The sequence below is a fragment of the Triticum dicoccoides genome, chromosome 5A (genome assembly GCF_002162155.2).
Source record: "Triticum dicoccoides isolate Atlit2015 ecotype Zavitan chromosome 5A, WEW_v2.0, whole genome shotgun sequence".
Classification (NCBI taxonomy): domain Eukaryota; kingdom Viridiplantae; phylum Streptophyta; class Magnoliopsida; order Poales; family Poaceae; genus Triticum; species Triticum dicoccoides.
Window position 1 is genome coordinate 306,316,203 of NC_041388.1, and position 25,821 is coordinate 306,342,023.

A 25,821-nucleotide genomic window follows, 5' to 3' on the forward strand; every position below is an offset into this window, starting at 1 on the left:
TTCATCCAGAGGCAGCATCGATCGGCTTCAGTTAGCAGCAGTAGCGAAGGAATCACTCGATTGGGTTCAGTTAACAGCCATCGATCGATCGCTCGGGTTCAGTAACGCGTAGCCTGTAGTGCAATCGCTCGGGTTCAGTTAGAGCCCAACGCCTCGCTCGGGTTCAGTTAGAGCCAACACCTCGCACACACGTGCGTACGTGTATGAGAGAAACGCGCATCGCTCGGCCCCCGACCTCCCACCATAACCGGGAACTCCCCGAAATTTTCCTCGCCCTCGCTTCTACCACGGTTTTTTCCGTCATGGACGGCCCAAAGAATGTCATGCAGCTGCGTCTCCGGCCCGCCCAGGACGAAAAGCCCATTTTCTGTCGTGATTTTTTGTCATAGAAGTAGGAGCCGACCACATCTATGATGACACCGGGGTTTGTCACAATTATCGTCATAGAAGTGTCATATGTATGACAAAAATTTTTTCGTTCCGCCCAAAATGTCACGGATGTGCCTTTTTTTGTAGTGCAAGATATTGGAGGCCGGATTCATTAGAGAAATAAAACACCCGGACTGGCTAGCAAACCTGGTGATGGTACCAAAGAAGGACAAATCCTGGCGCCTATGTGTCGATTTCAAGGACCTCAACAAGGCTTGCCCAAAGGATCCCTTCCCCCTCCCCCGCATCGATCAAATTATTGATGCTACCGCAGGACACGAGTCATTATGTTTCCTCGATGCATACTCCTTCTACCACCAAATTAAGATGGCAGAGTCCGACGAAGCCGCAACGGCATTTATCACACCATACGACCCCTTCTGTTTCAATACAATGCCTTTTGGGCTCAAAAACGCCGGCGCAACATATCAGCGCATGATCCAGACATGTCTGGAGAAACAGATCGGCAAAACAGTAGAGGCATACGTAGATGATGTGGTCGTTAAAACCAAACACACCGACTCTCTAATAGACGACTTGAGGCTCACATTCGACGACCTTTGAACGTACGACATCAAGCTCAATCCGGAAAAATGCGTTTTCGGCATACCAGCCGGAAAGCTCCTGGGCTTCATTGTCTCCAGTAGAGGAATTGAAGCTAATCCGACCAAAATCTGAGCTCTGTCACAGTTGGCTATCCCAACGGACCTCAAACAAATCCAGAAACTAACTGGATGTGTGGCGGCTCTAAGCCGCTTTATCTCCCGCTTAGGAGAAAAGGCATTACCCCTTTATCGCCTCCTTCGGCGCACCGAACACTTCGAGTGGATGGACGCTGCCACAGCCGGATTGGAAGAAATAAAAGCCATACTGGCAACCAACCCAATCCTGGCCGCGCCAAACATCGGCGAACCAATGCTATTGTACATTGCGGCAACTCATCAAGTTGTAAGCGCAGTGCTCGTCGTCGAACGAGAAGCTGACGGACATAAATTCCCTCTTCAAAAGCCGGTATACTATGTATCCACTATCCTCACTCCATGCAAATCACGGTACCCACATTATCAAAAGATAGCCTATGCGGTATTCATGGCATCCCGGAAGCTGCGACACTACTTTCAAGAGTGTTCGATTACAGTAGCCTCGGAAGTGCCACTTAATGATATTATAAACAACCGCGACGCTACGGGCCGGATTGCCAAATGGGCCATTGAGCTCCTCCCGTTCGACATAACATACAAACCTCGGCGAGCCATTAAATCGCAAGTATTGGCCGACTTTGTCGCCGAATGGACGGAAGCCGAACTCCCTAAAGAGTATGGCGCATACTCCAATTGGATCATGCACTTCGACGGCTCTAAAATGATGGCTGGTCTGGGGGCTGGCGTCGTCCTGACGTCCCCAACCGGAGATACAGTTCAATACGTACTGCAGATACTATATACAGATTCCAACAACACAACCGAATACGAAGCCCTATTACATGGTCTTCGGATGGCAGTTTCCATGGGCATTCAATGCCTGGAGGTGCGTGGGGATTTGAACCTCGCAATATCCCAAATAAATGGAGACTTCGATGCCAAGGATCCAAAGATGGCGGCCTATCTAAACGCCGTCCTAAAGATGTCAGCTCGGTTCGAGGGGCTCGAATTTCACCATGTGGCTCGGGAAAACAATCAGGCGGCGGATATCCTCGCCCGCATTGGCGCAAAACGCGATGCGGTCCCCCCAACATCTTTTTGGAGAGGTTGTTTAAGCCATCCGTAGTATGGGAAGGGGACACCGGTAACAATAGTCCGGACCCGGCCAAAATGCCCGATACCGAACACTCTGACATAATCGGAGGCTCCGCCACCGAAATAACACCTTCAGCCCACATAATAATGGCCATCATTGCCCTATGGACAGAACCATTTCGGTCCTACCTAACTAGGCAGGAACTCCCCGAGGTCCAAAATGAGGCACGCTGCATAGTGCGGCGATCTAAAGCCTACAGGGTCCACGAGGGAGAGATGTATAAAATAAGCACTACCGGAGTCCTTCAAAGGTGCATCTCCAAAGAGGAAGGGCGGAAGCTTTTGGCAGAAATTCACGCCGGACTCGGAGGCGACCACGCCGCAGCCCGGGCCCTCTTAAGGAAGGCCTTCCGTACAGGGTTTTATTGGCCGACGGCCCGGGCAGACGCAGAGCACTTGGTCCAACACTGCGCCGGTTGCCAGCTTTTTGCAAACCAAAGCCACATGCCACCCACTACCCTCCAAACAATCCCCATCACCTGGCCCTTTGCGGTCTGGGGGCTTGACATGGTCGGACCCCTTAAGGGGCGAACCCATAAGAAAAAAATACTTACTGATCATGGTGGATAAATTCACCAAATGGATAGAAGCCAAACCTGTTAAACAGCCGAATCTGGACCAGTGATAGACTTCATATCCGGGGTTGTACACCGTTATGGCGTCCCCCACAGCATCATCACTGACAACGACACGAACTTCACGGCCGACGAGGTAAAACTCTGGTGCAACAACATGGGCATCAAGCTCGATTATGCTTCCGTCTATCACCCACAAACCAACGGCCAAGTTGAGCGAGCAAATGGTCTTATCATGAGCGACATTAAACCCAGATTAGTGCGGTCCTTAACGGAGTCTAACACGCACTGGATAGAGGAGCTCGACTACGTACTCTAGGGGTTGCGGACCACGCCGAATCGTAGTACCAGATATACACCCTTCTTTATGGTGTACGGCGCAGAGGCAGTTCTGCCCTGCGACATAATTCATGACTCACCTCGCGTGTGCATGTACGAAGAAAGAGAAGCCGAGCTCGATCGGCAGGACAGTCTGGACACCCTGGAGGAGGAGCGTGATGTGGCAAAATCCCATTCCGCATTCTATCAGCAACAAGCTCGCAGATACCGAAGCTGAGAAGTACGGGCCAAAACTTATAACATTGGTGAGTTAGTTCTACGCCTGCCGGAGAAGAAAAAGACCAAGCTCGAGCCCAAATGGGAAGGTCCCTTCATTATTGACCAAGTTCTGACCAGTGGAGCGTACCGTCTGCGGGATGCATCGAATAATCGACTTGAGCCGAATCCATGGAACGCAGCCAGGCTCCAAAGATTCTACGCCTAGCGCCGGACTCTATGTTCGTCTCCTTCCTCTGTCCATTTTTTGAATATATATTATCTATCTTTTTTCTCTTTCTTTCGTTTATTCTTTCTCAAGGCCTTCAAGGACCAACTTGTGCCTCGCTTGCACACTATAGATGCGCTAACCACGCTCATTTTACCTGGGGGCTTCTTACACAAAAGCTTAATTATCTATCTGGGCTTCATGCCCAGCACATGTGTTATTCTTCCGCATGTACCTTTTCTTTTCCATTATATGCATCGATATGACTTAAGTTTTGGCCAAGCTGGGTTGCCTGGCTCTTGTATTTATGCCCTATGTTCCCGTTAATTCGGCTATAGCATAAGGGGAGCACCTCTGGTCAGCCGGATGTGTACCTCAGACTGGGGGAAGCCGAAAGCTAGCGTTCTTAAGAGAATATTCGGTCGGTGAACAAAAGATGATTTTTATTTATTTTCCATATGTGCCCCCAGATGTTTTTTCCTGTGTTTCCTCTCGCAGTCCGGACATGCACTTTAGGGCATGCGTACCCAGGGAAAGGAACCCTTAACGGAACTATTCTCCCTGGAAGATGTTTCTTACTACCAATGTAATATAACATAACTAGTTGGGCACTTGTTTGTTCAAGCACTAATGACCCCTACGCCTTGTCTCCACGCATACCACGGTTCTTATATGACTGAGCGGGTATTCGGATACACTCCGGACTATCGGGTCCCGAGGTTGAAGCGAAAAGGTCCGCCATGAAAAATGATCTACAATCTGGCTAGAAGGCATTATACATGTCACTTTAATTACATAGTCATGTAGACTGACTAAATTCCTCTTCTATACCATCCAACAGGCGGTCTAGCCTAAAATCCTGTTGGGAATACTTTGCGGCTAATTCTACTTTCCCATAGACTAAGCTAATGGGGATCTCTTTCCCGTCGGGCCCCATAGGTCCGACCTCGGCCATGTGATTTGGGTCAGCCTTGGTATACTGCGTCTTCACCATGGCCCAGGCTTCCTTGGCACCTTGACGGCAGGCAGATATCTTCCATAATCGGAAGCGCCGCCGTGCTCCCTTGAGCTTCTACACAAGCTCTCCAGCGCCTTCTGGCAGGGAGACGGATGGCCACAAGGCCTGGGCAATACCTTGCATCACCTGCCGAACTTGTTCATGCAGTTGTGAGAGCTCGGATAGAAGATCACCCGCAGACCCGGGCATCTCCTCCGCGGGACGACGCGTCAACATACCTGCAGACATAACTCTGTTAGCCGGCTTCTCCGTTGTCCCCTTTATTAAGGGTTCATTCAAGCACTTACTGAATATGCCGCGTCAAAGCCGCTTATTCTCCTTCTCGGAGTCCGCAAGCTGGGCTCAAACATCTTTTAGTTACACGCTTAGCTTGGTATTGGCATCTTGGAGATTGTTTTTCTCCCGCCTGACCTCAGTCAGCACGCGTTCGCCAGCCTTTAGCTGTCGTACGGCATGCTGCGCCTCCGGATTCTCTCCGGATTCATCTGCAACATCTATTATTAGATCTGCAGCCATGTCGCACGCTATATGGTACCTATCATTCTTTGAAAGAAATGTTAATAGATGGGGACTTTTTAGGTTCCTTCAATGCAGCAACAGCGGACCGAAGTTGGGTCTTGCATTCCTCCAGCTCTTGTGACAGCCGACTATTCCTCTTTGTAAGAACCTGCACAATAAGATGATCCTTAAATCAGTTCTGCTAACTGTTTGAAGTCTCAGGGGCTACTAATACATATAATCGTTAGATTTGCTTACCCGTACATCCTTTACATACTGGTCCGTGGCTCTGGCTAGACCATTTTGAGCAGCACGGAGGTATGCCTCTCCAGAATTGAAGGCACCAAATGCCTCTGGTGAGAAGCAAACGTCACGGAGTCTGGCCCGGCGATGCCTATGATTCATGGCGCTCTCCACTTCTGAATTTTTAGCGGATAGCCTATCCGCATCCTCTGTAGGGGGAGTATCCGGCGTTCGCCCCATGTCGGCTTCCGCCTCTATGTCCGGTTCTGGAGCCCGACTAGTGGAAGCGTGATCGGCAGCCTCACCGGACATATTCCGGCGAGTGTTTTTTCTGTTAAAGAAACATGGACGTCATTAATTTCAAGAAAGACGACAACCACGGAGCGGGGTTTCTATCATACCTCTGCTCCAGCATCTCCGTCCTGACCGCCTTCCTTTTTGGCCTGCCCGGCCTTGGTGCCTCTTGTTGGCGAGTTGCTGCGGGTTCGGCATGGCGTCCCGAATGCCTTCCCTGTAAAAACACCATATGTATATGGTAGATGAAGTATCTAAAAGGGGATCCTAGTTTTTGGAGTTGGGATTTTTGTTTTTTCTTACGTGTGACGCAGGAAGCAGTCCGGGATAGTCGGCCGTAATGGCCACCATGGCGTCATCATAGCTTAATTGATAGAACTGCCGGTCTATCAGCTCCACGAATATGTTTGGATTTCTTTGAGTTCGGGACCGAGGGCCCGGTCAGGGTCCTCTGGTTCTGGAGATGGGCTGCTGACCTCCCTTATGGCTTTTCGCAGTTCCTGCCACAAAATGGCAAGGTCAGTACCTACGACAAAGAATGCGGGAAGAATGGGAGTAAGGATATATAACTCACCCAGCTTGGAGGGTTGTACATGGAGAATCCATCCCGTGGCTTGATGCGGATGAACTCCTCTTCCTCCCCCTTGAACAATTTGGACATAATTTTTGCTAAAGCGGCAGCGTTTTCTGGACCCTTACGCCCGCAACGGGTGACGTCATCTTCCCCGTTAAAACACCACAGGGGGTGCCCTCGATATTGAAGTGGTTGCACTCCCCGCATTATGCATATTGACATAACCTCGATTACTGTCAATCCTGATTGAGCCAGCGCTTTAATCCCGTTCATCAGGTAAAGGACTTCTCCGTTGTCTTCCTCCTGGGGGCTCCGTGGGCGCCAACTTCGGCGTTTCTTCAGAGGAGCATTGCTGAACTCAGGAAGACCCCACCGAACAGGGTCCAGAAGGGGGACGTCCTCCATATAAAACCATTCCGAAGGTCAGTCTTCAGACGTCTTCTTCTGAGTACCAGACAGGTATCCGGTTTCGGCGATGCGCCATATGTCGGCTCCGCCCACTAGATAAAGTGACCCCTTCTGTGTGCGAGGGACGAGGCAAAATAACCTTTTCCATAGCTCGAAATGAGCCTCGCAGCCCAGGAATAACTCGCAGAGGGCAACATAGCCGGCCATGTGTAAAATGGAAGCAGGGGTGAAATTATGCAGTTGGAGGCCGTAAAACTCCAGGAGCCCGCGGAGGAACGGATGAATTGGAAATCCGAGTCCCCTTAATAAGTAAGGAACAAGGCATACCCGCTCCCCCGTCGAGGGGCTGGGGAAGCTCTCCGCTTGCTCCCCGCCATTGTAGGTGGCGAGCCCGGCTCGGACAGGAACCATATAGGCTGTAGGGAGAAATCCCTTGGTCTGCAGCTCGACTAATTGACTGTGTGGGACGGAACACCTCTCCCAATCACCGGGCTTAGGGCTACGGGGGCGGGAGGAGGAGCTGCGGAGGTCAGCCATGCTGGAGTGGATCTTTTCGAAGCGTGCTCCGAGGAATTCTCGCTGGGGGAGGATGGTGTGGATTGGATCTAAGAATCCCCATCCCTTTAATAGACAATTTATTTATCTGGATAGGGGGGCGAATGTAAAAATGCTGGCTCCTCGTATTCACTCAACGCGTGGAAGATAGCCCTTATTGGGCGCGGAAGCCAAGAAGCCCAACATTTATGGTACCGGACACTACTTGACAAATGTTCGAAATTTGGAGAGGAACCCGCCTTGCAATGCTGAAGACAACACTGCGCGTCGGACTCATCATCATTGAAGCCTGGTTCAGGGGCTACTAAGGGAGTCCTGGATTAGGGGGTCTCCGGACAGCCGGACTATATTCTTTGGCCGGACTGTTGGACTATGAAGACACAAGATTGAAGATGTCGTCCCGTGTCCGGATGGGACTCTACTTGGCGTGGAAGGCAAGCTACGCAATACGGATATGTATATCTCCTCCTTTATAACCGACCTTGTGTAACCCTAGCCCCCCTCCGGTGTCTATATAAACCGGAGGGTTTTAGTCCGTAGGACAACATACAATCATACCATAGGCTAGCTTCTAGGTTTAGCCTCTCTGATCTCGTGGTAGATCAACTCTTGTACTACTCATATTATCAAGAATAATCAAGCAGGACATAGGGTCTTACCTCCATCAAGAGGGCCCGAACCTGGGTAAAACATCGTGTCCCCTGCCTCCTGTTACCATCCGCCTTAGACGCACAGTTTCCGGGAACCCCTACCTGAGATCCGCCGGTTTTGACACCGACAATCGCGTTTCACGATACGGAACCACTGCCAAGCCCTAAAACCTCTCGGGAGCGTTGATGTGGAGTCCGTTCGGGGCTCCGGAGAGGGGAATCCGTCGCCATCGTCATCATCAACCATCCTCCACCACCAATTTCATGATGCTCACCGCCGTGCGTGAGTAATTCCATCGTAGGCTTGCTGGACGGTGATGGGTTGGATGGGATCTATCATGTAATCGAGTTAGTTTTGTTATGGTTTGATCCCTAGTATCCACTATATTCTGAGATTGATGTTGCTATGACTTTGCTATGCTTAATGCTTGTCACTAGGGCCCGAGTGCCATGATTTCAGATCTGAACCTATTATGTTTTCATCAATATATGAGAGTTATTGATCGTATCTTGCAAGTCTATAGTCACCTATTATGTGTTATGATCCGTTAACCCCGAAGTGACAATAATCGGGATACTTACCGGTGATGACCGTAGTTTGAGGAGTTCATGTATTCACTATGTGCTAATGCTTTGTTCCGGTACTCTATTAAAAGGAGGCCTTAATATCCCTTAGTTTCCGTTAGGACCCCGCTGCCACGGGAGGGTAGGACAAAAGATGTCATGCAAGTTCTTTTCCATAAGCACGTATGACTATATTTGGAATACATGCCTACATTACATTGATGAACTGGAGCTAGTTCTGTGTCACCCTAGGTTATGACTGTTACATGATGAACCGCATCCGGCATAATTCTCCATCACTGATCCATTGCCTATGAGCTTTCCATATATTGTTCTTCGCTTATTTACTTTTCAGTTGCTATTGCTATCATCATTACAAAATACCAAAAACACTACTTTTGCTACTGTTACCTTTTGCTACCGTTACCACTACTATCATATTACTTTGCTACTAAATAGTTTGCTGCAGATATTAAGTTTCCAGGTGTGGTTAAATTGAGAAATCAACTGCTAATACTTGAGAATATTCTTTGGCTCCCCTTGTGTCCAATCAATAAATTTGGGTTGAATACTCTACCCTCGCAAACTATTGCGATCCCCTATACTTGTGGGTTATCAAGACTATTTTCTAGCACCGTTGCCGGGGAGCATAGCTGTATTCTTTCAGTCACTTGGGATTTATATCTGTTTATCATTATGAAGAACTTGAGATATCCAAAAACAAAGATTTATCCCTCAACTACGAGGGGAGGTAAGGAACTGCCATCTAGCTCTACACTTGATTCACCTTCTGTTTTGAGTAAGCTTGCGACACCTAAACCTGCTTCTTCTACTTCACCTATCTGTGTTACCGATAAGGATTATGAATTCTTTGTTGATCCTGATATAATTACTTTGGTTGAATCTGATTCTTTTCATGGCTATGAATCTGAAACTGTTGTGGCACATCTTACTAAATTAAATGATATAGCTACCCTGTTCACTAATGATGAGAGAACTCATTACTTTTATATCCTAAAAATATTTCCATTCTCATTAAAGGGTGATGCTAAGATATGGTTTAATTCTCTTGATCCTGGCTGTGTGCGTAGTCCCCAGGATATGATTTATTACTTCTCTGCTAAATATTTCCTTGCTCATAAGAAACAAGCTGCTTTGAGGGATATATATATAATTTTGTGCAAATTGAAGAAGAGAGTCTCCCACAAGCTTGGGGGAGGCTTCTCAAGTTACTTAATGCTTTGCCTGATCATCCTCTTAAGAAAAATGAAATACTTGATATCTTTTATAATGGACTAACCGATGCCTCCACAGATTACCTGGATAGTTGTGCTGGTTCTGTTTTCAGGGAAAGAACACCAGATGAAGCTGAAATTCTATTGAATAATATGTTGACAAATGAAAATAATTGGACACCTCCTGAGCCAGTTCCTGAGCCTATTCCTAAACAAACTCTGAAGAAGAGGGGTATTCTATTTCTCAGTCCTGAAGATATGCAAGAGGCAAAGAAATCTATGAAAGAAAAAGGTATTAAAGCTGAAGATGTTAAGAATTTACCTCCTATTGAAGAAATACACGGTCTTAATTTACCGCCTGTTGAAGAAACATATGATCCTAATCCATTACCTATTGAAGAAACTCATGGTCTTGATAACCCGACACAGGTATTAAAGGTAAATTCTCTCTGTAGATATGATGAAGCTGAAATCCCATTTACTAAATTTGCTAGCCCATGCTTAGATGAGTTTGATAAATTAATGGCTAAGCAAGAAGACTTTAATGCTTATTTTGGTAGACAATTGAAATACAATTCAAATATGCTTGAGCACTTGGGTGATTATATGGCTAATGTCAAAGGTGAACTTAAACTTATTAGTAAACATGCTTCTATGGTTACCACTCAAGTAGAACAAGTACTTAAAGCTCAAAATGATTTGCTCAATGAATTGAATAGTAAGAATAATGATAATGTTGTTAGAGTTATGACTAGAGGTGGTAAAATGACTCAGGAACCTTTGTATCCTGAAGGCCATCCTAAGAGAATTGAGCAAGATTCTCAGAGAAATAATGTGGATGCACCTAGTCCTTCTAAAAGGAAGAAAAAGAAAAATGATAGGACTTCGCATGCTTCTAGTGAACCTATTACTGAAACACCTGAGAATCCAAATGATATTTCTATTTCTGATGCTGAAACAAAATCTGGTAATGAACCTGAAACTAGTGATAATGTTAATCATAATGTTCATGATGATGCTCAACCTAGTAATGATAATGATATAGAAATTGAACATGCTGTTGATCTTGATAACCCACAATCAAAGAATCAACGTTATGATAAGAAAGACTTTGTTGCTAGGAAACACGGTAAGGAAAAAGAGCCTTGGGTTCAGAAACCCATGCCTTTTCCTCCCAAACCATCCAAGAAAAAGGATGATGAGGATTTTGAGTGCTTTGCTGAAATGATTAGACCTATCTTTTTGCGTATGCGATTAACTGATATGCTCAAAATGAATCCTTATGCTAAGTATATGAAAGATATTGTTACAAATAAAAGAAAGATACCGGAAGCTGAAATTTCCACCATGCTTGCTAATTATACTTTTGAGGGTGGAATACCAAAGAAACTTGGAGATCCAGGAGTACCCACTATACCATGCTCCATTAAAACAAACTATGTTAAAACTGCTTTATGTGATCTTGGAGCCGGTGTTAGTGTTATGCCTCTCTATTTATATCGTAGACTTGATTTGAATAAGTTGAAACCTACCGAAATATCTTTGCAAATGGCTGATAAATAAACTGCTATACATGTCGGTATTTGTGAGGATGTGCCTGTTATAGTTGCAAACGTTACTATTTTAACGGACTTTGTTATTCTTGATATTCCCGAGGATGATAGTATGTCTATTATTCTTGGCAGACCCTTTTTGAATACTGCAGGGGCTTTTATTGATTGCACTAAAGGCAATGTCACTTTTCATATTAATGGTAATGAACATATGGTACACTTTTCGAGGAAACAACCTCAAGTCCACAGTATCAATTCTATTGGAAAAATTCCATCGATTATTTTTGGAGGTTTTGAATTTCCTCTTCCCACTGTTAAGAAGAAATATGATATTCTTATTATTGGGGATGTGCATATCCCCGTTGAGGTAACATAGTGTTATTCGAAATTTCTCCGGTTCCATGTTATTCGGAATGAGTTCGTTAACAAGACTTGATCAACCTTGTTAGTGGATTCCTTTTGATGAGCATGAGATGGATGAAACTAGAAGGCACAACCTTCTGTATCCCATTTTACTTTCTGTTATTTATATTAAATAAAATAAAAATAGTATTTTTTTGTCTGTTATCTGATTTATCCGCGCAATATAAAAATACCCCGAAAATATAAGTTCTCCAAATGCCCTGGAATTTAAATATGGTTTTTCTGGAATATTTGGGAATATTTGGCACTAAGAACACAGAAGGAGGAGCTGGCACCTGGCCACGAGGGTCAGGGGCGCGCCCTACCCCCCTGGGCGCGCCCCCCTGCCTCGTGGGCCCACGGTGGCCCTCCTCCACTCATTCTTTCACCCACCCACACACTCCTTCTTCCTCCCACAAACACGAATAACCGGCTCAAACCCGAGTCCAAGCTCATTTAGCTGCCATTTTCGATCTCCATGCTCAAAGCACCTCTCACAAAACTGCTTGGGGAGATTGTTCCTTGGTATGTGACTCCTCCATTGGTCCAATTAGTTTTGTTCTAGTGCTTTATTCATTGCAAATTTGTGCTGCCTAGGTGACCATGTTCTTGAGCTTGCATGTCAAATTTATATGGTTCCAAGTAGTTTTGATGCATGACATAGGCTCTAGGCACTTGTAGGAGTAGTTGCTATAAATATTATTGAGTTTGGTTCACTTTTATTTTGAAGTTACTAAAAATTTCAGAATTTTTCAGAAAATGATAAAGAGATTTTTGAGGGGCTCATCGAGCCGAAGCTCAAGGGAAAAGCAAAATGAAGAGGCACAAAAGCCCAAATATAATTTGCCTCGCACCTCGGAGGTTAGGCCACGTGAATGGCCCTCCGATGAATTCTTGAGAGCAACCGAGATTTATGAGGATTTTTATGAATTGGCTAAGAATGCAGGCCTCACCGACTTCCTCCACGACCAACGCGAACAATATCTCTTACTCACCAATACTTTTCTGCAAAACTTCTACTATTATCCTAGGGAATCACCTCCTTCAGTAGAGTTTCATTTATATGATGTGGTTAAGAAGATGTCACTTTATGATTTTTGTCGGGTTTGTTTGATCCCTTTCGAGGGCAAAATAGAGGAACCACATCGTGACGATGTGGATGGGTTTATTGATACCATCACCGTAGGGGAAACAAGGAAGGTTTCCGATGCACGAATCACTAGCATACATTTTCCTGTTTTACACTACTTTGCAATATTTTCTAGTCGTTGCTTAATTGGTCGCGGAAAATGTGGAAACCTTAGTGTTCGTGATATTATTATTTTGTTCCACGGGTTATTCTGTGATAAATCTTTGAGTATGGGCGGTATTATTGCTAAACGGTTGAGTCTGAACCGTACAAAGGGCCCTATCTTTGGGGGTATCTATGCTTCACGCCTAGCTGCACATTTTAACATACCTATTAGGCATTATGAGAAGGAAGAAAAATTGTTGCCTCGTGTTTATTTAGATTATAAGAGTATGGTAGCACATGATTTCATTATAAAGAATAGGGAAGGGGGGCTTAAATACAAATTGTTCTTTGATAAATATCATCTGGAGACTATTACCTTGCCTGCTCCTTCCTTGTTTGATTTATCTGCAGGCCAGTACCTCGTCTCGCCGGAGGACATTCATGCCTACCGGAACCCTGCACCAGCCACAGAGCCAGAGTCGGAACCACCAGTTGATCCTCCACGACAGTCTAATTACCAGTGAGATCCGGAGATGATTGCCAACCAGTGGCAATCAGAATCTTCTTCTTCGCAGTACGACCCCAACTACTATTATGGATATCCGCCAGGCCAGCCGTGGCCATAGACCAACTTAAGCCAAAAGCCTAAGCTTGGGGGAGTACGTATTTCCCACTGACATTACATTTATGCTCACACACCCATTGCTAGATGTCGGTGCTCATACTTTTTCATTGTATCATCCATGCTAGTTTATTTTCCTTTTTATGCTTTCTTCTTGTGTGTTTAATAAAACTTAAGAAAAACCAAAAAAAATTAGTTGTAGCTTTTAATTAGTTTACTTTCCATGCTTGTAGTAGTAATTAAAAAGAAAACCCAAAAAGATTTCCTGTTCTTCTTTTGCTTGTTGGGAGCTTTCCCGTGTAAATAGTTTTATTTCTTTTCTTCTCTTTTGGGGTCGATAGGAGAAGACCATAATTAAATTGTTGAAGTAGCTCTTATATGCATTATTGTTGATCTGACAAAAGAGCCCATATTGCCTTGTCTTCTCCTGTTTATTGAATGCTTGCAGATTCCAGCTCAGTCTAATGCACGTGCACTATTATTATTATTCACATCATTCGGTCATGCAAGTGATAGGCAATTATGACGATATATGATGGACTGGCGGAGATGAGAAAAGCTGGTATGAACTCGACCTCTTTTGTTTTTGTAAATATGATTAGTTCATCATTCCTGATTCAGCTTATTATGAATAAACATGTTTGCAATGACAACTGGAGATCATAGTTTCTTGTGCCATGCTTGATTAGCTATGAGTTATAATGGTTTACCTTGCGTGCAAACATGCTATTAAAATGGTTGTGATGTGGTATGATAGGGTGGTATCCTCCTCTGAATGATTTAAGTGACTTGACTTGGCACATGTTCACGCATGTAGTTGAAACAAAATCAATATAGCCTTCACGATATTTATGTTCATGGTGGATTATATCCTACTCATGCTTGCATTCGGTGTTGATTAATTTTAATGCATGTTCATGACTATTATCACTCTCTAGCTGGTCGCTTCCTAGTCTTTTGCTAGCCTTCACCTGTACTAAGCGGGAATACTGCTTGTGCATCCCAAAGTTATTCCACATGAGTCCACTATACCTTCGTATATGCGGTATCTACCTGCCGTTCCAAGTAAATTTGTATGTGCCAAACTCTAAACCTTCAAATAAATATCATGTTTTGCATGCTAGAATAGCTCATGTATAAACCAAGGCTGTCCGTATCTTCCATGTTAGGCGGGTTATTCTCAAGAGGAGTGGACTCCGCTCCTCACTCACGAGAAAGTGGCTGGTCACCGGGATGCCCAGTCCCATGCTTTATGCAAATCAAATCAAAATAATTGCAAACAAAACTACCCCTGGGACTCTTGTTAGTTGGAGGCACTCGTTGTTTCGAGCAAGCCATGGATTCATGCTTGTTGGTGGAAGGGGGAGTATGAACTTTACCATTCTGTTTGGGAACCGACTATAATGTGTGTAGCATGGAAGATATCGCCATCTCTTAGTTGTTATGTTGACAATGAAAGTATACCGCTCAAAATATTATTCACCACTATTTCAAAACCGAGCTCTGGCACCTCTACAAATCCCTGCTTCCCTCTGCAAAGGGCCTATCTATTTACTTTTATGTTGAGTCATCATCCTCTTATTAAAAGGCACCAGTTGGAGAGCACCGCTGTCATTTGCATTCATTACTGTTAGTTTACATTGAGTATGACTTGACTGGATCTCTTTTACCATGAACTACAATGTCCAGTCAGTCCTTGATCTTTAAAGGTGCTCTGCATTTATGTTTTGCGATCTCAGAAAGGGCTAGCGAGATACCATCTTGTTATATCGTATTATGATTGTTTTGAGAAAGTGTTGTCATCCGAGATTTATTATTATTGCTCGCTAGTTGATTATGCCATTGATATGAGTAAACATGAGACCTATGCGTTATTGTGAATATGGTTAGTTCATAATCTTTGCTGAAAACTTGAATGCTGGGTTTACATATTTACAACAACAAGAGGAAACAGAGTTTGTAAAAAATTTCTTTATCACTTTCAGTTTCTCAACTGAATTGCTTGAGGACAAGCAAAGGTTTAAGCTTGGGGGAGTTGATACGTCTCAGTCGTATCTACTTTTCAAAACACTTTTTCCCTTGTTTTGGACTCTAACTTGCATGATTTGAATGGAACTAACCCGGACTGACGTTGTTTTCAGCAGAATTGCTATGGTGTTATTTATGTGCAGAAACAAAAGTTCTCGGAATGACCTGAAACTTCACGGAACATCTATTCGGAAAATATAAAAAATCCTTGCAAAAGATGAAGACCAGGGGGCCCACCACCTGTCCATGAGGGTGGGGGGCGCCTGCCCCCCTAGGGCGCGCCCTCTACCTCGTGGGCCCCCTGGAGCTCCTCCGACCTCAAGTCCAACTCTCTATATTTGCTTTCGGGGAGAAAAAAAATCAAAGAGAAGGATTCATCGCGTTTTACGATACGGAGCCACTACCAAGCCCTAAACCCTCTCGGGAGGGCTGATCTGGAGTCCGTTCGAGGCTCCGGAGAGGGGAATCCGTCGCCATCATCATCATCAACCATCCTCCATCACCAATTTCATGTTTCTCACCGCCGTGCGTGAGTAATTCCATCGTAGGCTTGCTGGACGGTGATGGGTTAGATGTGATCTATCATGTAATCGAGTTAGTTTTGTTAGGGTTTGATCCCTAGTATCCACTATGTTCTGAGATCGATGTTGCTATGACTTTGCTATGCTTAATGCTTGTCACTAGGGCCCGAGTGCCATGATTTCAGATCTGAACCTATTATGTTTTCATCAATATATGAGAGTTCTTGATCCTATCTTGCAAGTCTATAGTCACCTATTATGTGTTATGATCCGTTAACCCCGAAGTGACAATAATCGGGATACTTACCGGTGATGACCGTAGTTTGAGGAGTTCATGTATTCACTATGTGCTAATGCTTTGTTCCAGTACTCTATTAAAAGGAGGCCTTAATATCCCTTAGTTTCCGTTAGGACCCCGCTGCCACGGGAGGGTAGGACAAAAGATGTCATGCAAGTTCTTTTCCATAAGCATGTATGACTATATTCAGAATACATGCCTACATTACATTGATGAATTGGAGCTAGTTTTGTGTCACCCTAGGTTATGACTGTTACATGATGAACCACATCCAGCATAATTCGCTATCACCGATCCATTGCCTACGAGCTTTCCATATATTGTTCTTCGCTTATTTACTTTTCCGTTGCTATTGTTATCATCACTACAAAACACCAAAAATATTACTTTTGCTACCGTTACCACTACTATCATATTACTTTGCTACTAAACACTTGCTGCAGATATTAAGTTTCCAGGTGTGGTTGAATTGACAACTCAGCTGCTAATACTTGAGAATATTCTTTGGCTCCCCTTGTGTCGAATCAATAAATTTGGGTTGAATACTCTACCCTCGAAAACTGTTGCGATCCCCTATACTTGTGGGTTATCAGGTCCTGACATGATGGGGAGGCTTGAAGCAATGAGGTTGGACCTTGGGTGCTAGAACTCGAGGTTGGGAAGGCTGAGGAGAGGTTTGGCATAAAAAAGACGGCCCTTGGTTTCTTTATAAAGGCGATGGGTATTGAACGCCTCCTCCTAAGCCTGAGAACGTGCCTATTCGTAAGGAATCTTTCTCGCAAGACGGATGGGTTACCCACGCTCATATTTGATGGGAATCCCGCGATAAGGGGACACGGTCTCTGCTTCGACAGGACGTGCCAACAAAAACCACGCCCTAAAATATGGAACGGCGGGACGAGAAACGGTTCGAAATAATAACCGGGCAAGCATGACGTCACATTACTGAAGTGGTCAGCAGACTGGATTCATGAAATATTATACTCTTTACGGATGTGTGTTCAGATCCGGACATGTTTGTTTCGTCTGAAGACTATCTTGGAGTTCGGAAGGAGGAACCCGCCTTGCAATGCCGAAGACAGATCTACGCGCCGGATACCTTGTCATTGAAGCCAGGTTCAGGGGCTACTGAGGGAGTCCTAGACTAAGGGGTTCTCGGGCGTCCGACCCGTTAGCCATGGGTCGGACTGATGGGCTGTGAAGAACACAGAGACCAAAGACTACACCCGTGTCTGGATGGGACTCTCCTTGGCGTGGAAGGCAAGCTTGGCGACCAAATATGTAGATTCCTTTCTTTGTAACTGACCTTGTGTAACCCTAGATCCTCCCGGTGTCTATATAAACCAGAGGACTTAGTCCGGAGGAGGGAGATTAATTCATTATCATAGTCATATAGGCTAGACTTCTAGGGTTTAGCCATTACGATCTCGTGGTAGATCAACTCTTGTAATACTCATATTCATCAAGATCAATCAAGCAGGGCGTAGGGTATTACCTCCATAGAGAGGGCCCGAACCTGGGTAAACATTGTGTCCCCTGTCTCCTGTTACCATCGACCTTAGACGCACAGTTCGGGACCCCCTACCTGAGATCCACCGGTTTTGACACCGACAACGGGTAACAAGTAATAAAAGTAAATAAGGTGCAGCAATATGGCCCAATCCTTTTTGTAGTAAAGGACAAGCCTGGACAAACTCTTATATAAAGGAAAGCGCTCCCGAGGACACATGAGAATTATCGTCAAGCTAGTTTTCATCACGCTCATACGATTCGCATTCGGTACTTTGATAATTTGATATGTGGGTGGATCGGTGCTTGGGTACTGTCCTTCCTTGGACAAGTATCCCACTTATGATTAACCCCTATTTCAAGCATCCGCAACTACGACAGAAGTATTAAGGTAAACTTCACCATATCACGAAACATATGGATCCAAATCAGCCCCTTACGAAGCAACGCATAAACTAGGGTTTAAGCTTCTGTCACTCTAGCAACCCATCATCTACTTATTACTTCCCAATGCCTTCCTCTAGGCCCAAACAATGGTAAAGTTTCATGTAGTTGACGTTCACATGACACCACTAGAGGAAAGACAACATACATCTCATCAAAATATCGAACGAATACCAAATTCACATGACTACTTATAGTAAGACTTCTCCCATGTCCTCAGGAACAAACGTAACTACTCACAAATCATATTCATGTTCATCATCAGAGGGGTATTAATATGCATAATGGATCTGAACATATGATCTTCGACCAAATAAACCAACTAGCATCAACTACAAGGAGTAATCAACACTACTAGCAACCCACATGTACCAATCTGAGGCTTTGGGACAAAGATTGGATACAAGAGATGAACTAGGGTTCAAGGTGAGATAGTGCTGGTGAAGATGTTGATGCATATTGACCCCCTCCCGATGAGAGGATTGTTGGTGATGACGATGGTGATGACTTCCCCCTCCTGGAGGGAAGTTTCCCCGGCAGAACAGCTCCGCCGGAGCCCTAGATTGGTTCCGCCAAGGTTCCGCCTCGTGGCAGCAGAGTTTCGTCCCGTGAGCTTGCTTATGATTTTTTCCTCGACGAAAGACTCCATATAGCCAAAGATGGGCATCAGAGGGCCACCAGGGGGCCCACAAGGTAGGGGGCGTACCCAGGGGGTAGGGCGCGCCCCCACCCTCATGGACGGTGGGTGGCCCCCCTCTGCTACTTCTTTCGCCCAATATTTTTTATATATTCTGAAACGTGTTCCCGTGAAGTTTTAGGACTTTTGGAGATGTGCAGAATAGGTCTCTAATATTTGCTCCTTTTCCAGCCCAGAATTCCAGCTGCCAGCATTCCCCCTCCTCATGTAAACCTTGTAAAATAAGAGAGAATATGCATAAGTATTATGACATAATGTGTAATAACAGCCGATAATGCAATAAATATCGATATGAAAGCATGATGCAAAATGGACGTATCACATACTCGTCCCGAAGGATCGGCAGCTCTGATCATCGATCCAATTATTGATGGATTCCATCTCATGAAAGTCCTTATGGACGGCGACAGTAGCCTTAATCTACTGTACCAAGCCACAGTCCATAAAATGGGCACTGATCCTTCTAGAATCAAACCCACCACAACAATCCTCAAGGGAGCAACACCCTGCGTAGAAGCTCACTGCACGGGCTCCATCACACTGGAAGTCGTTTTCGGCTCGCCAAACAACTTCCGAAGCAAGGGCTTGACCTTTGATATTGCCCCGTTCCACAGTGGCTACCACACACTTCTGGGGCATACCGCTTTTGCTTGATTTAATGCGGTCCCACTCTACGCCCTCGCAAAACTTAAAATGCCCGGTCCGTGCAGCGTCATAACAATAAACGGAAATATGGGACACTCCTTCCGTACAGGGGATTATATTATGACCATTATAGCCAAAGCACAAAGCAGCCTCGTCAAGCCGCACAACTCATCGGCCATTAAGCCACCGGTTTCCATTAAATGGAACAGATCTGTCTCAGAGCAGGATTAGCAGTTCAGCCTCTGTCATTCACCTCACAATCACGCGAAGTTTATACCGTGCATGCATAATTACACACTTAAAATACCCTGGCCATCGGCGGAGGCACAATACGGGCAAGCCTACAAGCACTCCCATTTCCTCCTTCTCATTTCTAACTATTTCTTTTTATCTTATCACAGGTGACGCAAAATATTGGTCATCTCACAGGCTCTTTCGGAGTTTGGCTTCATACACTTACCCCAAGGTTGTTCATGTTAAAGGAATCCTTTAATAGAGGCAAGGCGGCGTAGACGTGCAACAGGAGGTCCAAATAATTTTGTAGACCGCACTCTCTATTTTGAGCCTGTAAAGTGCCTTCGCCCTCAGCCTTCGACCACCGACATGTCAAATAGCCTGGGTCATGGCATTATTATTTGTAAAATGGCAATTGACATATCGATCAGGTCCCAGTAAACATAATCCATATCCAGTATTCGCTTTTTCTAAAAAGGTGAATTTCTCTGGTTGTTTCATACTCGCACCTCGGCACGGGTTGCCAGGGGCTCGATATGGGAACAAATGAATTGCCGACAAGTCCGAACAGATTTATAGCACACTTCGGCATCGCGAGTTTGGCCTTATATGCATCAGCTCCGAATCATGTCTTTGGTCAATAGTTGGGTTGCCCGGCTCCTGTGCTTACTACCTTACGTTCCGCTATGTCGGCTAGGGTAGTAAAGGGAGAACTACTGCGATTGTGTCCCGGTTTATCCGGATGAGCACCTCAGTAGAGAAAGCCGAAAACTGACTATCATGATGCAGCGAGAGCTGGTCAACCACTGGATGACTTATTAGAATCTTTCACGATTCCTTCCGTATTGCACGAAGGACCGTTATTCTGGTCACTCATCTAACACACCGTATTCGTATAACTGCGTAATACCAGGGGCTATATCGTAGACCCGCCGTCAAACTCCTATGGCTAAGTGAAAGTGCTAAAGCCCTATAGTCCGATTGCCTAGTTCGCCGCACTGACACCTCCTTAACGGACCAAGACGTTGGATCAAGAGTAATCAATTGCTTTTTCGAACACCCCCGTATTTTATGCGAGGGGGCTGAAGCCGATGACTGGAAAACTTCCAGATTATACAAAAATGGCCGCACAGGAGGAGCCACAACCTCTAGGCATAATCTTAAAATATAATTGTTTTTACAATTTCAATACATTTCACTCGAACATCATCTCTTTTGAGAACTGACCCTCTATCAAGCGGGCACCCTATAAGACATCCTCAAAATAATACTCTCGCGTGTGATGCTCCTTGCCCTCGGGTGGACTTTTCGCTGCAATGTCGATGGCCTTCATCTTCGCCCAGTACGTCTTCACACGGGCAAGGGCCATCCATGCACCTTCAATGCACATGGATCGCTTAACAACGTCGATATGCAGCACCACATCACCTAGTCGCCGTACCAAACCAAAATAACTCTTCGGAACTAGCTCAGTCGGCCACAGCCGGACTACGACGTCCTTCATGGCAGAATCGGATATCTTGTGGAGCTCGGCCCACTGGGCCATCTGTTCGTTCAGCAACAGTGGGAGCTTCTCCGTTGCATGCCCTTCCTGCGCCTCATAAAACTGCGCCGCATCGGAGGCACTCTTCGGCAAGTCCAAAAAGGCGTCTGGGAAGCTCCACATTTGATTAAGCAGGGCATACTTCGGATCAGAGAATTTAGTATGTAATAAGAAAGGCTTACCGGCCGCTATCTCCCCAACTTTCCGGATCTCTTCTCGAGCCGCTCTAGACTCAGATCGTGCTTCTCTTGGCTTTGTTATCCTTCTCGAGGAATTCACACCTGACAGTGGATTCCTTCAGCTCGCGCGCCATAGTGGGCATTCTCTCCTCACACTGGCACTGAGCAGCCTGTCCGACTTCTAACTCATCAGATGCCTTCTTAGCAGCCACATTACTCATCCGGGCTTGCTCCTTGGCTCGGGCAAGTTCAGCCCGAAGGGTCTCAACCGTGGCAGCACCATCTGCAGATACGCATGTCTAAAAACATAATTCTAGCTTCGTGCTCATGTTACTATACATACGCTAACACATACCTTGCGCCTCATCGAGTCGCCTGTTAATAAGCGTGATGTCGTTATCCACCACATCAAGCTTGTGCTCCAGACCTGCAACCTCTGTAGTGTGGGCAGTCGTCATGGAGGTAACAGCATGTGTTTCCAGTCATTAGATTATTACCTGAGGACATCTTTTTCGATCCTCTGATTGCCTACCTTTGGGCGCCAACCAGAGTCTCAGGGGATACTATCTATACAGAAGTGCATTTTGCGTATAAAGCACAATCGAAAATATAACATTACATACCTCAAAGCCTCTTAGCACGCCCATGAAGGCTTCATTCAATCCGCTTTTTGCGGACAGAATCCTCTCAACCGCCGTACCCATCAAGGTACGATGCTCCTCTAAGATCGACGAATACCGCAAAATGTCTGTCAGTGTATCTGGCGCATCCGGATTCCTGGAAGCAGCTATGGTAGTACGGACTCCCTTTGAAAGGGTGTGTCTACTCGACCCTAGAGTCATCTCCAGCTGTAAACTGGATAGTCCGAAGCCTTTATTGTTAGCCCTTGTAGGTACCGCACACTTTGGACCCTGGGCGGCCGAAGTTTCACCTTGGGGCGCTGGCTCCATTATCCCCTGATCGGGAGAAACCCTCCGAGACGACACCTCGACGTCGTCCACCCTGTAGGGCGAGGAAGCTTTTGGAGGCATTTCGCTTTCCATCATCTCTGGTAGAAGGTCCCCCGAGGAGGAGGATTGTTGAGGAAGACTGCGTGTCGGACTACAAAACGCACATTTTAGATGTTACCTTTGCAAAGAGAAAAGGAACGAGGTATGTTTAAAATATCTTTGTTCACTTACGATTTGGCTGGAGGCTTATCCTTACGAAGGGATTGTGCGACAACAACACCTTCTGAGCCTGAACCACCCGACAGGGGCGTTTTGCCCCGCTTAGGAGCCCTTACCTCCCAACTCTCGGAAGCGGCCCTTTTCTTACCATAGGAAGAAGGGATGTCAGCTTCTCCTTCTCTTTTGTCTTTGGAAGAGGGAGCTCTAATCTCCCCGGACCCAGTGTGTGGTTTGCCTCCAGGATGGAAGCCACCTTTGGCTCCCCCGTTCTCCTCATTCTCCTCTTCCACCGACGCCTGGTATGGCGCTGGGACCAGCATCCTTCTTAGTACGGGACTAGCTGAGTCTTCGGGAAGAGGAGCCAAACACTTGATTCGCTCCGCCTTCTTTATCCAGCCCTGGAAGAAGATGGTTTTCTTAGCATCTTATTATGAGGTGCGTATCTCAGCTGTATTCGAGAGTCAAGTGCTTACTGAGGTATCCAGATGGTTGCAATCAAGGCCGACGTCCTCTATAGTATCCAGCCACTGTTTTCGTTTCCTAAAAAATAACTTCCACATTCCTCTGTGCGTCGCACCGAAGAAGTGCTGAAGGGTTCGTGGTCCTTCTGGATTAAACTCCCACATACGGAGGGGCCGTCTTTGGCATGGGAGGACCCGGCGGACTAGCATTACTTGAATCATATTGATGAGTTTGGTGTTCTTCTCAAGGAGACTCCGGATGCGGCTCTGTAGAGTCTGCAGTTCATTAGTTGATCCCCAGTCCAACCCCTTATTGACCCATGATGCGAGCTGAATTGAAGGGCCAGATCGGAACACAGGAGTAGCTGCCCACTTGGTGCCACGGGGTTCAATGATGTAAAACCACTCCCGCTGCCATAAGTTGGAAGATTCTGTGAAGGATCCTTTTAGCCAAGGAGTGTTGATAAGTTTGCCCACTATAGCACCACCGCACTCTGCTCGTTCCTCGTCGACTACCTTCGGCTTCAAATTAAAGGTCTTAAGCCACAAGCCGGAGTGTGGGGGAATACGGAGGAAAGCCTCGCACATGATGATGAACGCCGAGATGTGAAGGAGGGAGTCTGGAGTTAGATCATGAAAATCTAGTCCGTAATAGAACATAAGCCCTCGAACAAAGGGGCGGAGGGTGAACCCTAGCCCTCAGAAGAAGTGGGAGACGAATATGACCCTCTCGCTGGATCTGGGAGTAGGAATAACCTGCCCTTGAGCAGGAAGCCTGTGGGGGATTTCCGCGGTCAGGTATCTGGACGCTCGGAGCTTCGCGATGTCCTCCTCTGTGACGAAGGAAGGCACCCATCGACCTTGAGGACTGGGGCCGGACATGACTGGGAAGCTTGAAACAATCGAAACCTTGGGTGCTGGATCTCGAGGTTGAAGAGGATGAGGGAAGGGTTGGCATAAAGAAGCCCGATGGGCCTTAGTCCCTTTATAGAGGCAATGAATATTGAACGCCTCCTCCTCGACCTTGAAACCTGCCTATTCTTAAGGAATCATGCCAACCGGACGGTTGGAATACCCACGCCCGTGTTGATGAGGATCCCGCAATAAGGGGACAAGATCTCTGCTTCGACAAGACGTGCCAATGAAAACGTGTCTCGGAACCTGGAACGGCAAGTGAGAAAAAAACTGTTCGATATAGTAACCGGGTGATGACGTGATATCACGTCGTAGAAAAATTGTCAGCAGATTGGACTCGCAAAATATTATTTCCTCTGCGGTGGTGTGTGGTATTTGTTTTGCAGAGCTGGACACGTTCGTTGTGTCCGAACACTGTGTTGGAGTATTCAGAGAAGGAACCCGCCTTGCATTGTTGAAGACAATTTACGTGCCGGACACCTCGTCATTGAAGCCTGGTTCAGGGGCTACTGAGGGAGTCCTGGATTAGGGGGTCCTCGAGCGTCCGGACTATGGTACGTGGGCCGGACTGATGGACTGTGAAGATACAAGACCAAAGGCTATCTCCCGTGTCCGGATGGGACTCTCCTTGGCGTCCCAATATGAAGATTCCTTTCTCCGTAACCGACTTTGTACAACCCTAGTCCCCCCGGTGTCTATATTAACCGGAGGGCTTAGTCCGTAGGGACGAAGAATCATATTCATAGTCATACAGGCTAGACTTCTAGGGTTTTAGCCATTACGATCTCATGGTAGATCAACTCTTGTAACCCCCATACTCATCAATATTACTCTAGCAGGACGTAGGGTTTTACCTCCATTGAGAGGGCCTGAACCTGGGTAAACATTGTGTTCCCTGTCTCCTGTTCCCATCGACCTCAGATGCATAGTTCGGGACCCCCTACCCGAGATCCGCCGATTTTAAGACCGACAAATACCCTACGTCCTACTTGATTGACCTTGATGAGTATGAGGATTACAAGAGTTGATCTACCACGAGATCGTTGTGGATAAACCCTAGAAGTCTAGCCTGTATGATTGTGATTCCCCCTAAGTACTAAACCCTCCAGTTTATATAGACACCGGAGGGGCCTAGGGTTATACAAAGTCGGTTGCAGAGAAAGGAAATAATACACACGGATGCCTAGCTTGCCTTCCACGCAAAGGAGAGTCCCATCCGGACACGGGAGGAAGTCTTCTATCTTGTATCTTCATGGCCCAGTAGTCCGGCCCATGTCACACAGGTCGGACGCCCGAGGACCCCTTAATCCTGGACTCCCTCAGTAGCCCCCGAACCAAGCTTCAATGACGATGTGTCCGGCGCGCTGATAGTCTTCGGCATTGCAAGGCGGGTTCTTCCTCCGAACACCTCAAAGCATCTGATCCGAAGAGTCATAATCGGCTTTCAATTTAATGTCGTACCCATTGGCTTCTGCGCCTCCACCGCTTCGGCTTCCACGTGTCAAGCGAACATGAAAGGTTAGAGCACTTTTTGCACATACCACCCTGGCCATGTAAGAAGGGCGTCTATTTAAAGGGACTGGATCTTAGATCCCATTCCACATTGAGAGGAAAATCCTTAGAGCTTGCTAGGAAAAACCATTGCAGCATGGCTAGCGTTCCCAGTTCTTCCTCCCTCCCCCATGGCTCCGAAAAAGGCGATTGGGGGAAATGCTCAATATCCCACGACCAGCTAAGTAAGCTTAAAATGCAATCATCCCCCCCC